Source organism: Schistocerca gregaria, chromosome 7 (assembly GCF_023897955.1).
Source record: "Schistocerca gregaria isolate iqSchGreg1 chromosome 7, iqSchGreg1.2, whole genome shotgun sequence".
In the NCBI taxonomy this organism is placed as follows: domain Eukaryota; kingdom Metazoa; phylum Arthropoda; class Insecta; order Orthoptera; family Acrididae; genus Schistocerca; species Schistocerca gregaria.
The window spans coordinates 113,409,949-113,424,605 of record NC_064926.1 but is presented as its reverse complement, the minus strand read 5'-3'; the positions used below and the strand labels follow the sequence as shown (position 1 = coordinate 113,424,605).

The following is a 14,657-nucleotide window of genomic DNA, read 5'->3' as shown; positions in this document are numbered from 1 at the left end:
CGACAGATGCTGTGATATGCAAATGATTAACTTTTCAGAGCGTTCACACAAGGTTGCCGCCGGTGGCGACACCTAGAACGTGCTGACATGACGAAAGTTTCCAACCGATTTCTCATACACAAACAGCAGTTGGCCGGCGTTGCCTGGTGAAATGTTGTTGTGATGCCTCATGCAAGGAGGAGAAATGCGTATCATCACGTTTCCGACTTTCATAAAGGTCGGATTGTAGCCTATCGCGATTGCGGTTTATCGTATCGCGACATTGCTGCTCGCGTTGGTCGAGATCCAATGACTGCTAGCAGAATATGGAATCGGTGGGTTCAGGAGGGTAATACGGAACGCCGTGCTGGATGCTAACGGCCTGGTATCACTAGCAGTCGAGATGACCGGCATCTTAACCGCATGGCTGTAACGGATCGTGCAGCCACGTCTCGATCCCTGAGTCAACAGATGGAGACGTCTGCAAGACAACAACCATCTGCACGAACAGTCCGACGACGTTTGCAGCAGCATGGACTATCAGCTAGGAGACCATGGCTACGGTTGCCCTTGACGCTGTATCACAGAAAGTAGCGCCTGCGATGGTGTACTCAACGACAAAGCTAGGTGCACGAATAGCAAAACGTCATTTTTTCGGATGAGTATAGATTCTGTTTACAGCATCATAATGGTGGCATCCGTGTTTGACGACATCGCGGTGAACGCACGTTAGAAGCGTGTATTCGTCATCACCATACTGACGTATCATCCGGCGTGATGTTATGTGGTGCCATTGCTTACATGTCTCGACCACTTCTTGTTCGCATTGACGGCACTTTGAACAGTGGACTTTACATTTCAGATGTGTTACGACCCGTGGCTCTACTCTTCAGTCGATCTCTGCGAAACCTTACATTTCAGCCGGATAATGCACGACCGCATGTTGCAGGTCCTCTACTGGCCTTTCTGGATACAGAAAATATTCGACTGCTGCCCTGGCCAACACATTCTCCAGATCTCTCACCAATTGTAAACGTTTGGTCATTGGTGGTCGAGCAAATGGCTCGTCACAATACGTCAGTCACTACTCTTGATGAACTGTTCTGCCGTGTTGAAGCTGCATGGGCAGCTGAACATGCACACGCCATCCAAGCTCTGTTTGACTCAATGCCCAGGCGTATCAAGGCCGTTATTACGGCGAGAGGTGGTTGTTCTGGGTACTGATTTCTCAGGTTCTATGCACCCAAATTGCGTGAAAATGTAATCACATCTGGTATAGTATATTTGTCCAATGAATATCCTTTTTTTCATCTGCGTTTCTTCTTGGTGTAGTAATTTTAATGGCCAGTAGTGTATAATTATTTATAGTATTCTTTGATTTATTTCTAAGTTTTAGTTTCTCAAGACGTAAAGAAAATGAGCATCGGCTAGAAGAATTATTAGAAGAGGTTTTAAAAAATTGTTCAAGTGCTGGTTTCTGTGACTCAGACTGCAAAGAAGAGCTTGACAACGTTTCTAAAAGAAGTGAAGAAAGTGATTTAGAGCGGGAGGGTTCAAATGGTTCAAAAGGCTCTGAGCACTATAGTACTTAACAGCTGTGGTCATCAGTCCCCTAGAACTTAGAACTACTTAAACCTAACTAACCTAACGACATCACACACATCCATGCCCGAGGCAGGATTCGAACCTGCGACCGTAGCAGTCGCACGGTTCCGGACTGCGCGCCTAGAACCGCGAGAACACCGCGGCTGGCAGAGCGGGAGGGTATTTCTGACGATTCGGAAGTGCAAAAATATGAGTCGACGGCATCTAGTCATGAGGTACTTGGGATTTTTTATGCATCCATTGATGGTGCAGAATGGATGAAAGACTATCCTAGACAAAGTGTTCATATTCGTTCTGAGAATATTATTACGATTTCCCCAGGCGTCAAAGGTGCTGCAAAACTTGACGAATCAGATACTGAACGATGTAGTCTATTTATAGCAAACAATATGTCCAATATCATACTTATATATACAAATAATGTTATAAAAGGTAAAAACGTCCAGAAATAAAGAGCAGTTCCACGTGAAAGATACAACTGTAGAAGATTTGAAGCCATTTATGGGACTTTCATATATATAGCGGGCCTAAACCGCTCAAACAGACAAAAAGTTAACGGTTTATGGTAACAGTAACAACTGTAGTTGCATACTTTCGGACTATAATGTCACTGCAGAGGTTTTACTTTCACCAAGATCGTTTAGGGTTCAATGAGAACAACACCCGGGACCAGCGAAGAAAACTGACAATCTGGCCCCTACAGGAGATATTTTTGTTAAGTCAACACCTTACTATTCATGAAAAGTTTCTATCTGTCCAAGAGCGATGTCCTTTCCGCGTATACACTGCGAACAAAGAAGCCAAATATGGTATAAAAATACATGATTTTGTAGATGCGAACAGATGCCTTATCTCTGTCGGGAAATACACACGGGAAAATAACCACCAGGGCTTTACCAAATGAGTAATTAAGCGTTCGATGCCGTAAATTGTTTAGTAGAACCAGTCACAAACGAAGTAGGAATCTGACGTTCGATAATTGGTATACTAGCTAACCTCTTATGATACAGCTCTTGAAAGAACATTCATTGACTTGTGTCGCCACAGTCCAAAACAAGTGTACCAGAGATTATCAAAACAGGAACAGAGGTAAATAGCTCTCGATTTGGGTCCCAAAATGACATTACACGTAAAGCTGTGCTGGTTATGCCAACCGGAAACGATTACTTATTATAATGCAACTAAAGCCGCTGTTGATGTTGGAGATGAAATGTCAACCTAAAATGATTACCTGTTATAATACAATTAAAGCTAGTGTCGATGTTGGATATGAACTGAGTGCCACTTACGATATTTCCCGCAAGAGCGAATGTTGGTCTATGACTATTTTTTGTGGTATACTTAATATGGCTGCAATAAATGGCATCAAAATCTACAAAGAAAATAACATAGGTGACAAAACACGCAAGAACGGCACAGTCCCCTCCACCCCCCCACCCCCCCATCCGAAAAAAAGAAAAACATTGGCTGGCAGATATGTTAGGTGTGTTGACTGTACTAAAAAAAAGAAGTCAGGGAAACAAAACATAGATGTTCTGAGTGTTTGAAACCAACATGTATCGGCACACAATTTTCATGTGTGTAGAGAATGTGGTGATATGTAGGTGTAATGTCGGTACTGCGCTAAAAGACCTCATAAGACCTTTTCGTTATTTTTCCTGTTTTTATAACTAAAAGATGATATAGTTAACCAAAGAAGCTGAATTTTGTTCGAATTTTATATGAAAAACTGTTAAACTGTATTGCTTGAGGCATTAATTAATCATCTTGTTTAATAGATGCTATTATTAATACCCCAATTAAAAATACTTAATACACAATTATAGAATCAAAAATTGGTCTTCAGAGTTTCGGGTATCTGCCGCACACGTCATAGCTGATGTAACAACTTCTCACCTCATGCCTGATGCTGAAATTTTACTGTATGAACCGCAGAAAATGTAGTAAGCGATAACTTGTTTCTTTCATTATTTTGTTGGGGACGTCAAGTTCCGAAAAGGTCGTAAATTAAGTGAAAAATTCGTTGGTAGTCGTTAAGTGGTCTCACTCTTAAATACTGGATGAGTAAAGTCTGGGACATTGGCGTGTCACGAATTAAACTATTTCAAAACATGTGCCCGGTTTTTGGTTTAATACGTGACTTGCTGTATTGACCTCTTACTGTATAGTGAGTTTTTAAATACGGCCATTATTTATGTGAAAGTATCTGAGCACAAGCACCCGAGTAGCAGTTGCAGGTTCTTACCTCGACTGTATTTCTTTCCAGATAGTAAGTAACATGTGTACTGAATTTGGTTGAGTTTCTCCCTGCAGTTTGGTTTTCACACAGCTCAATGTTCATGAGGTTTCCACAAATTCCACTCTCAGCCGCTGAATGTACCTGCAGAGTTAAACATTGGAGGGCACACGTCATACGAAGATGGCGACCAGTGGATCGCCGAAATATGGAGTCAAATTGATTTTAGGATCCGGCAGCAAACCTAAGAGACTTTCAGGAGCTTGTGTAACTCTTATACGTGGCCAAATCCACGGTAGCCAAGGTCGTCGGCACGAATTCGTAATTCTGTGAGAGGGACGTATAAGAATCACCGATAACGACAGTGGGTAGCTGCTCTAGGGCCAACAGAGAGGCGACCACCACGAGAAAATAAGGCTCATTTCTCAACAACTGTTTGTTTCTGGATGTGTGTTGACACGAATTTTTTTAGTCTGGTCCACCACTTCTCCTTTTGTATAGATCCTGTGTAATATTATGTTATTGAGAGTGCCTAGCTAGACGAGAAGTGGTTGGGAAATCCTTATGAGCTAATAGACTGCTGTTTTTTATAGAGTATTTTTTAAAGGGTGTTTTAAAACACGTACGAGTAAATTTGCGTTGAACAACGACAGAAGCGATGTTTGAGGAGGTTCGCTGAGGCGAGCAGTATCAAGTCGGTGTACTGAATTACTGGTTTGTTTTGCACGCGTCTAAACCGGGCAAGGGTCGCCTTTTTGTCTTTGAAACCTCCTTAAGCCGATTTCATTAATGAAATGGTTCACTAATGAGGAAAAGCTCCTGCAGCAGTAGTTATGAACAACAGCAACTACAGCCGGGCTAAAACAGCACCGTCTTTTACGGCTAGTTTCAAACAGTAACGAAGGAAAACTTGCGATTAACATCGATGTCATTCAATCCGGAACAGAAGCTTGTATTGAAGAAGTACGGCATTCGGACGCGTCCCTGTCTAAGGAATCGCACGGATATACCCGCTAAGCGATTTCGGGCAACCCCAGTGTACCAAATCTGGACGGCAGGCTGTTATTTGAAGTGACCTCCCCTGAAATGTAGGTTCGTTGTTGCGCCACCACATGAACAGTGAGTTACACAAGTCCAGAGACACAATTCAATTCACAGTTTGCGATATTACGGATCTAACATGCATCAACACACTAGTATCATAATCATCACTATTATAGTACTCAATAAAAGATGAATATTTATATGCATTGTGTTTGGGATGTAAGTGCAGATATCTTTATTAGTGACATACGGTAGTGTACTGAACAGCGCTATATAACTATTTACTTCATTAGCAGACTGATGTTTTTACGTTTGTAAGTACCTCTAAGTATATGTCACAAGAGCAAGACATTAATGCTTATTGCCACTGGGCAGCAAGTCAAGTGTTGAACTGTGAGTGCATGTACGCATTCGGTTAGTCTGCACTGAGACGCGTAGTCCACTTAATGGTGCATTTAAGACCAGTCAACGAACATCAGGTAATGAATTTGCGGGAAGACTGATAGATGCCGAGTAAAAATAACTAAAAACTGAAAAGGACACACATTAAAGTATTCTACATCCATACTCCGCAAGCCACCTGACGGTGTGTGGCGGAGGGTACCCTGAGTACCTCTATCGGTTCTCCCTTCTATTCCAATCTCGTATTGTTCGTGGAAAGAAGAATTGTCGGTATGCTTCTGTGTGGGCTCTAATCTCTCTGATTTTATTCTCATGGTCTCTTCGCGAGATATACGTAGGAGGGAGCAATATACTGCTTGACTCTTCGGTGAAGGTATGTTCTCGAAACCTTAACAAAAGCCCCTACCGAGCTACTGAGCATCTCTCGTGCAGAGTCTTCCACTGGAGTTTATCTATCACCTTCGTAACGCTTTCGCTATTGCTAACTGAACCTGTAACGAAGCGCGCTGCTCTCCGTTGGATCTTCTCTCTCTCTTCTATCAACCCTATCTGGTACGAATCCCACACGGTAACCTACTTCCTTTGTTTTCGGATTGCATTTCCTTAGGATTCTTCCAATGAATCTCAGTCTGGCATCTGCTTTACCGACGATCAACTTTATATGATCATTCCATTTTAAATCACTCCTAATGCGTACTCCAAGATAATTTATAGAATTAACTGCTTCCAGTTGCTGACCTGCTATTTTGTAGCTAATTGATAAAGGATGTATCTTTCTATGTATTCGCAGCACATTACACTTGTCTACATTGAGATTCAATTGCCATTCCCTGCACCATGCGTCAATTCGCTGCAGATCCTCGTGCATTTCAGTACAATTTTTCAATGATGCAACCTCTCAATACACCACAGCATCATCTGCAAAAAGCCTCAGTGAACTTCCGATGTCATCCACCAGGTCATTTATGTATATTGTGAATAGCAACGGTCCTATGACACTACCCTGCGGCACACCTGAAATCACTCTTCCTTCGGAAGACTTCTCTCCATTGAGAATGACATGCGGCGTTCTGTTATCTAGGAACTCTTCAATCCAATCTCACAATTGGTCTGATATTCCGTATGCTCTTACTTTGTTCATTAAACGACTGTGGGGAACTGTGTCAAACGCCTTGCGGAAGTCAAGAAACACGGCATCTACCTGTGAACCCGTGTCTATGGCCCTCTGAGTCTCGTGGACGAATAGCGCGAGCTGGGTTTCACACGACCGTCTTTTTCGAAACCCATGCTTATTTCTACAGAGTAGATTTCTAGTCTCCAGAAATGTCATTATACTCTAACATAATACGTGTTCCAAACTTCTATAACTGATCGACGTTAGAGATATAGGTCTATAGTTCTGCACATGTGTTCAACGTCCCTTCTTGAAAACTGGGATGACCTGTGCCCTTTTCCAATCCTTTGGAATGCTTCGCTCTTCTAGAGACCTACGGTACACCGCTGTAAGAAGGTGAGCAAGTTCCTTCGCGTACTCTGTGTAAAATCGAACTGGTATCCCATCAGGTCCAGCGGCCTTTCCTCTTTTGAGCGATTTTAATTGTTTCTCTATTCCTCTGTCGTCTATTTCGATATCTACCATTTTGTCATCTGTGCGACAATCTAGAGAAGGAAGCACAGTGCAGTCTTCCTCTGTGAAACAGCTTTGGAAAAAGACGTTTAGTATTCTAGTAACAGTCAGAATAGCTGCACTTATACTTCAAATACTCTATATAAAAATTCAGCCTGCGTATGTTTGTGCTCGTAAAACACTAAAAATAATCCGTCGGTTCACTTGAAATTTTGGCACAACGTTGCATTCGAATACTAGTGTGTTTTCACTAGGAAGTGATTAGATTTTCTGTTCTCGAAAATCAATATGTGAGTTACTCTGATTCGCATTGTTGCCTCGAATTCAATTAATTTCTTATGTTTGCGAAATGATTTCATTATCTGTCGTCGAAAATCGATTTCATTGCGTTGGCGCGTGGGTAGTATGCGGACAGGCCACGTGGACGGCGCGCTCTCGGCCGCAGGCATACCCTGGCCAGGTGGAGCATGGAGTGGAGCAGCCCAGCCTAGACCGGACGAGGATGGGTCAGCGCTGCCATTCACTTCGGACCGCGGCAGTCCGTCGTGGCAAGTCGTGCTCGGCACGTGCCGCATTCCAGCGTGGAATGACGCAGTTTTGGCAGGAGTGGGTCGAGGGGCATCTGCGCTTACACCAATCAGCACCGAGTTTGGTTAATCAGGAAATGACGAGCATTTTAGGAACGCGACCGCTTGCCATGTTTTCACACACGATTGTTTCTTGGCATTACATCACTATAATTGCTACTCATAACGTTCATCCAGTGGAGGCGACGACGATATGAACAAGCTGTTAACGCACTGTGCGAGGCTCCCAGTCAAACTCACACTGTTGTGTTGTTATTTGTGGAGGTCGAGCTTTCGTCACAGACTGCGCGGTTTCGTTGTGTGAGTGACGCCTCTCCAACTTTGTGACGAGAAACGCTCGACCAAGCTCCTTGCACATTTAATGTTTTCAGCTACATTTCAGCATTAAGTAATGGAATGACAAAGAAAATTGTGTGTCGTCACTTACAGTTACTCTGCACTGCTAGTATATTGGCCGACGAAGTCTCTTCCCAGTGTGTCACGACTTACCTGAAAGATAAAATAAACGTTAGTTACAAAAAAATTTGTAGATGAGACATGTTGTAAATTTTAGTCATACTCAAACAGAACAAAGGAATCAGCAGTCCCACAGTCCGAATTAGAGTCTTCTGGCTGTTGGAGTTCCTTCAGTCTAACACATACATGATAAAGAATTCTTTCAGATTTTACTTTCTCCAACACCAACCTTCTGCACTATATTCGAAGACTTAGAATTCCTTGCCATTGGCTTAAGTACGTAAGAAAGCTGTAATGTGATGTTCAACAGCCGGAGATGCCACTTCATCATAAGCATGAGCGATGAAAAATAACAGCAGAAAAAAGAAGAGCACTTTATGGGATTCCCTAATATGGTGCACACTAGAAGCCGGAAAAACTCACTATTTACTACTGTCCGAGTGTGCAGAGTAACTACCAGGACACTATGTGTACATATGGTGTTCTTGAATTGCTTCATATTTCATTGCTGCCACGCCACTCTCAATGACTCTCAAACGGCCACGTCGGTACTGCCAACGCTTCGACTCAAAAAGGAACGTGTCGCTGTTGTCACTAGAGCACCGCTGATCGACTGGCTCTTAACCCCCACACTATGACAAGTAGAATTTGGCCCTTGCATTGTGACACGTAGGAAAAAAGCTCAAACAGGAGAATACGGACACTGCATCGCGGCAACGGACTTGCAGTACTACTGTGGCTAGCAAAGGGACGAATGCAACCATGAGTGTGTTCAAATAGGTTGTGCTCTGATGGAAACAGGCAAACACTGTCGGCACGTATCCGATAAGTTCACAGACTGGCAACACGTGTCACGTCACTTACGCGAACCGGCAGAGCGCAGAAACCAAACCGTGTAGTTTCAGTCAGCAGTCAGCACACAATCAGGCGACGGCAAAGAGCGGCGCGTAGATCCGCCATGACGTACACGCGGTTGCATAGCAACGACAGTTGGCCTCGTCTGGTAGTTCAATTGCTGCATTTCTCGTTACTCAGACATCGAGTTCTTTGCATGCTTCATCGTAAACAAGACGAATGAGGAATGACTGCTTCTTAGAGATCAATGTCCCACACTATGAGCAGAGAATTTTTTCTCAAAGCTGCACATTTTTCATGCACAGGTAAGAATTTACGTTCCTTCCTTCATAGATCTTCTGGTGACAAACATTAACTTACGCGAGACATAATCTACCGTGTATCAAAGGTACGGTGTAAGTGTACCGTAATAAATTATACTAACTTCAATGAAAACACAGACGATTCCTACTCTGAAGAATGACAATAATTAACATTCCACGATAGTGTCCTTGAACCTAGTCCACTAAAGGGTGGTAAATGTTCCATTATTGCTAAACCATCGTAAATTCTACTACTCCGAGTTTTATTCAAAGGAAGTCATAATTAAGAGGTTAAGCACCAGTTCATTTCAATTACTAGATCTCCAGTGAAATGTTGCATACGAAATTTCCTCTTTTATACTCTATAATGCCAATTTTACTGCTCAAAATGTTGTAGGAAAAGAAAACATAATTTATGCTATGCACTAGCTACAAATTAATACACTCATTATGACTCCAAGTGTATTTTACACACGAAATGACTACAGTGTCTTCTGTTTTCTTCGACGGTCACCCAGTGATTCTCCATTCACTTCGTTTGCTGCTTCAAAGTATCTTATTGAAGAAAATCACTCTGTTCTTTAAAGTCTTCACTATTTGTGTCTGTCAGCTTTCTGAAGCAAATCATTCAGTGTGTTAGTGTGAAAATCAAGTACAGCACCATCCACAGTGCGCTAACTTCAGTGGCAAAAGACGAGATTAACTCTGGAGAAGGCCCGTGAGGTATAAGCCAACGCTCTTCTGACTGGGACTGCTTTCACCTACAATGACCCACTGAGACAAATTCTGAGCGATACAAGAAGTATGCTGACTACTAGAAAACAGGCACACCATTATTAAACTTTCGTAATATTTACCAGAAGAGTACTAGTGCCAGCAGCTACATGGAGTCGGGAAATAAATAAATAATTCAGCCATTTTTAACGACTATGTTTTCCATTGGGGTATTGCAGAGTACGTATCGCTAATCACAAAGAGCTGGCGACTACAACTGTAAATTCTACGGGGGTTTAGTAACCTAGAGTTAAATAATTCAGCCGAATTGCGAAGTTACCCACTATTTATAAGATCCCGTCCGAACGCACAAGCTCTACAGCCTGTTGTCCCATGGAAACCGTTTAGTAGCTGAAAACCTGTGTGTTGATTAACGCTACCCTAGTTAAAATAAATCCATTAGCACGGTTTGCAGAAATGCCTACCTTCTGAGAATATTATTCGCAAAACCGGAGTAGGGCACAGAAAAACTTGGTTGTGTGGTGCGAAATCAGTCGCTCGCAGTGAACTTTGTTGGTCCATAGTAAAATTGACGCCTGTTTAAAAAACTGTATAGATCAATTTTGATTTTGTTCATCATATTTTTCGTGGTTTGTGTTACTCATCTCTCATTCTGTATGAAGTTCACTAATACAAACCGTTTCAGATTAACTCAGATTCAGAGAGGCAGTAACAGTGAAAATCAATTTACTCTCAAGTTGTTATCGCAGGGAAACGAAAATGCAAGCGCAGACGATGTTCTCGTTTCCAGGCTAAGTTATTGCAACATATTCAAAATGTTAGTAGACCAAAAACCACGTATGGTGCTAAAGCAGTCTTTCACCACCAATTTATGAGACAATACAGCAACAATTTTAATTATATCGCAAGTACACAACTAACACAGCATATTGTGTACACCGGCCAATGTGGCCGAGCGGTTCTAGGCTCTTCAGTCCGGAACCGCGCTGCTGCTACGGTCGCAGGTTCGAATCCTGCCTCGGGCATGGATGTGTGTAATGTCCTTAGGTTAGTTAGGTTTAAGTAGTTCTAAGTTCTAGGGGACTGATGTTCAGTCCCACAGTGCTCAGAGTCATTTGAACATCGTGTACACTAAAAAGAAACGTGTAGGAGACGTGGTTCTTATTTCGTACGAGCCGTTTTTAAATTCGTGTCGGCTCATTAAGATTCAATTTTCTGTGATGGTATATTTTTTCTTTTTCTTTAATCTTTTCGTGTGAAGGAAGGGACCATCCGCTGAGCACAGGAGCATCCAAACTCGTTCATATTCTCCATTCCGAGAAAGTGCTACGCCTTTTATCACTATACTCATATGGATAGCATCATTTAAAAAGACGTTTGACATCTGTTTCCGATGCCAGTTACGAAGGAGCCATCTTCTCATGACCTTAAGGACAGTGTTCTCTGCAGAGCAACAATTTGGTTGTTATACGGCTCAGCATTTAGTTCTGAACAAGAAGAATTGGTACGGAACAGCTCCTACAGTAACTTATGGAACAGATAGTTTTGCCGATAGCAGTTCTAGGGCTACTGGTGTATACCCTTTCCTAGATTTCCGAAAGACCTCCCACACTAGACGACGTTACCGACAGCTTACAAAGACATGATTTTATGAAGTACCTCCGTAAATATGTGACTGTCTCGAAAGATGTTTTACTAAAAGAACAGAGTGGGTTATGCTGGACGACGAAAGCTATGCCGTCGTCTACATCAAAGTATAGGCGGTGGATGGTCATAAAGAAGTGGAGGACTTTTCTGTACGTTCTGAGACTTACTATGAACGTGAGAAGTGCAAGATGACGTCAACAACAAGGAGAAAAACTGAGCCACGACACACGTAATGCCGGCCGCGGTGGCCGTGCGGTTCTAGGCGCTGCAGTCCGGAACCGCGGGACTGCTACGGTCGCAGGTTCGAATCCTGCCTCGGGCATGGATGTGTGTGATGTACTTAGGTTAGTTAGGTTTAAGTAGTTATAAGTCTAGGGGACTGATGACCTAACATGGTAAGTCCCATAGTGCTCAGAGCCATTTGAACCATTTGCACACACGGAACGCTTGCGCCTGAGGTGGGCGTGGTCCCACACCTGCCTGTCAACAAAACTTCCGAGTCCAGGAACGTTTGGTACTCCTGTACCTCCGCGTACAATTGCTACGGTAAACCATCCATTACCATGACCAAAAGAATCATTAATATCTAAACTACAATTAAGACGACAACCACAAAAAACAGATGGTCCGTCCAACAAGGCTTGAGCAGCGACAGACTTGACTGGTATACGATTCTTCTTGTCTCCAGCTGTTGTAGCAAATTCAATGTTCTCGATGGTTTTGTACACTGTCTGTTTAGAACGGCGACGGTATCTTCCGTACGGCATCTTGGCAGCCAGCCCAGGCGGATCTGCCAAACCGGCAACCATCGCAGGACGAGTGTTGTTTTCTTGGGAAATTACTGCTGATGAATGTGGTCGTGGAGCTATTGGAGTTTTATAATAAGAACATTCTGTGGACATCAACGAAGCTACAGGGATGCACGGCGTTCCATATTAAAGAGTGCGATGTGCTGATCATATCAGTATCACGTTTATATAGGTTACTTCCAAATTACTGAAGTCGCATTACATTGATTGAAGACATAATGGACAAATCGTCATCAAGTAGTAACATTTTAATGACGATTGACGTGGGAGGACGAATGACGATTATATGTAGATTCAGTACAAAGCAAAGTAAATATAAAATATAATACAACTGCACAAGATAGGAGTTCAGTATGTCTAACTATAGTTTTGGTAACACCAGTCATAATACTTGTACTGTATATTTTTGTCATTCATTTTGTTAATTCCAACTGGGTAGTACGTTCAGTACCAAAATCGGCTGTTGTCACAAATGGTATTGACATTAAAATAAAACTGGATGCAACTGCGATGAGAGGAGTTAATTTTATAGAAGGATGATATGGCAGTTTGTTATCTATTATTAATCTTAGGCAGTGTTTATTATTAAATGGAAGTGTGCCTATTACTTTTTTGTTCATTAAGAGATATTCAGCGTACAGCCTGCTGCTGCAGCTAATTTTAATCTGCTAGAAAGCCAGCATCTGCACAAACAATTTGTTTCGTTCTTCACAAGCAACAGAAATTCGAAATTTATACTGGTGTATTTTTCAGGCCTAACAACTCTTTCAGGATGATTGCGTGCAAAAAATAGATTACTGGGTCATAAATATGCATGTAAACAACCATAGCTTCAATTAATTAGGGCTTAGTCTATATGCTCATATCAGTGGAGCAGCTCTCAACATATTAGACCACTTATAAATTCATTTTTCCCTCAGTTTGATTCAGTAATTGTTCATTATTTAAGTGACCAAATAGCAGATCTCATATGCTACGTCAAGCACCTCACATCACAATCTAATTTCAAGACACTAATCAGTCTGTCCAGCTGGGCTTCCAACTCGTTCCTCGGTACATTTGTTAGGTCGTACTTCTTCTGGGTTGAATTTCATTCTCTTCCCAGCTTTCTCAAACTAGTCCCAGAAAGACTCAGGCACAACCAGTAGCACCTCCGAAGATGTCCAGCGTAGCTTTGGACGAAACGTCAGGGATAGAAGAGTTCCGTGGACCGCGGCCATACAACCCGGAAGAATTCTCGGCAGCTGGTCCGACTCCCATCCCAATTGCTGTCTCCCTTTAATGCCCTTCGACTCAAAGAAATTCATTCTGGTTCCTGTAGAAGTTTATGGGAACCATAAATGAAAAGCGCAATATTCTGTATGTTCTATAGGATTAATTTATTTAGTTAACCTGATTTTCGGCTTGCAATACCGTAATCAGACTTTAACTAATTGTCTATGTAGGCAACTCTTCGCTGTTTTTCTTATCCATGATAACTTCTGGACTTCCAAAGAGTGCACCTGCATACCATTCAACATTATCGAAAGCTTTTTTCTAAATTTACTGTTATTTTAAATGATAATTGTCTTTCTTCAAACTGTTTCTAAGACAATTATAGACAACCAATTTTCGAGAGAGACTGTGCCGCAGTTCTATTACCTGTACACAGTATCACGTGCAAGAAGGTACGAGTATACAATAAGAGAAACCTGGGTAATTTTTCTTGTGCATGTAGACAGGCAGTCTTGATTACCTCGTTCCACAGGCCACTGCAGTAGAAAAGAAAGTCTCTGAAACGTCTATTAAGTTACCTACCATCACGCACCGTTCTGTAACTTATGAACTGTAGCTGATGCTGCAGTACGGTACAAAGCGTGTGTTGTGTGGAAGTAACTGGATCTGAGTGATGAAAAGTCCAATGAATTTTTCACAACTTCCGAACTATAACCTGCAAGTAAGTCGCTTGATGCTCTCGAAGTTGACGGGCTGTTGAAGTTTGGAGGGCTTGGAACCTGTCACGTGCGCGAACACGTGGGCCAGAGGGTCGTGTTTACTCGGCGGGCGATCGCACCAGAGCAGGACGCCGGCCGATCAATATGGCCAGACGCTAGAGGCGGCAGCGGCGGCGGGGGCGGCTGCGGGGGCGGTGGGGGCGGTGGGGGCGGTGGGGGCGGCGGCGTACTCCGGCTGGACCGGCGCCGAAGGCAGCTGCCACCATGTGTTACGGTCTCTGGGGAGCGGAGCGTCTCACTGTACCACGTGCCAAGAGCACACGCAGCGCAACCGAATTTTGAGATACGACGAAAATAACCGCCATTCTGCTGTACACTAAGAACAGGAATAATTAAAATAAATTTACTAGAAAAGCAATTACAAACAGACACGTATGTC

The 14,657-nt window shown here is 42.8% G+C and overlaps 1 protein-coding gene across 1 annotated transcript in view; it reads right to left on the bottom strand.

Moving 5' to 3' along the window:
• The window catches only part of LOC126281686 (furin-like protease 1), a 1,379,773-nt gene that overhangs the window by 345,832 nt on the left and 1,019,284 nt on the right, over nucleotides 1–14,657 (bottom strand). The window lies entirely within an intron of this gene.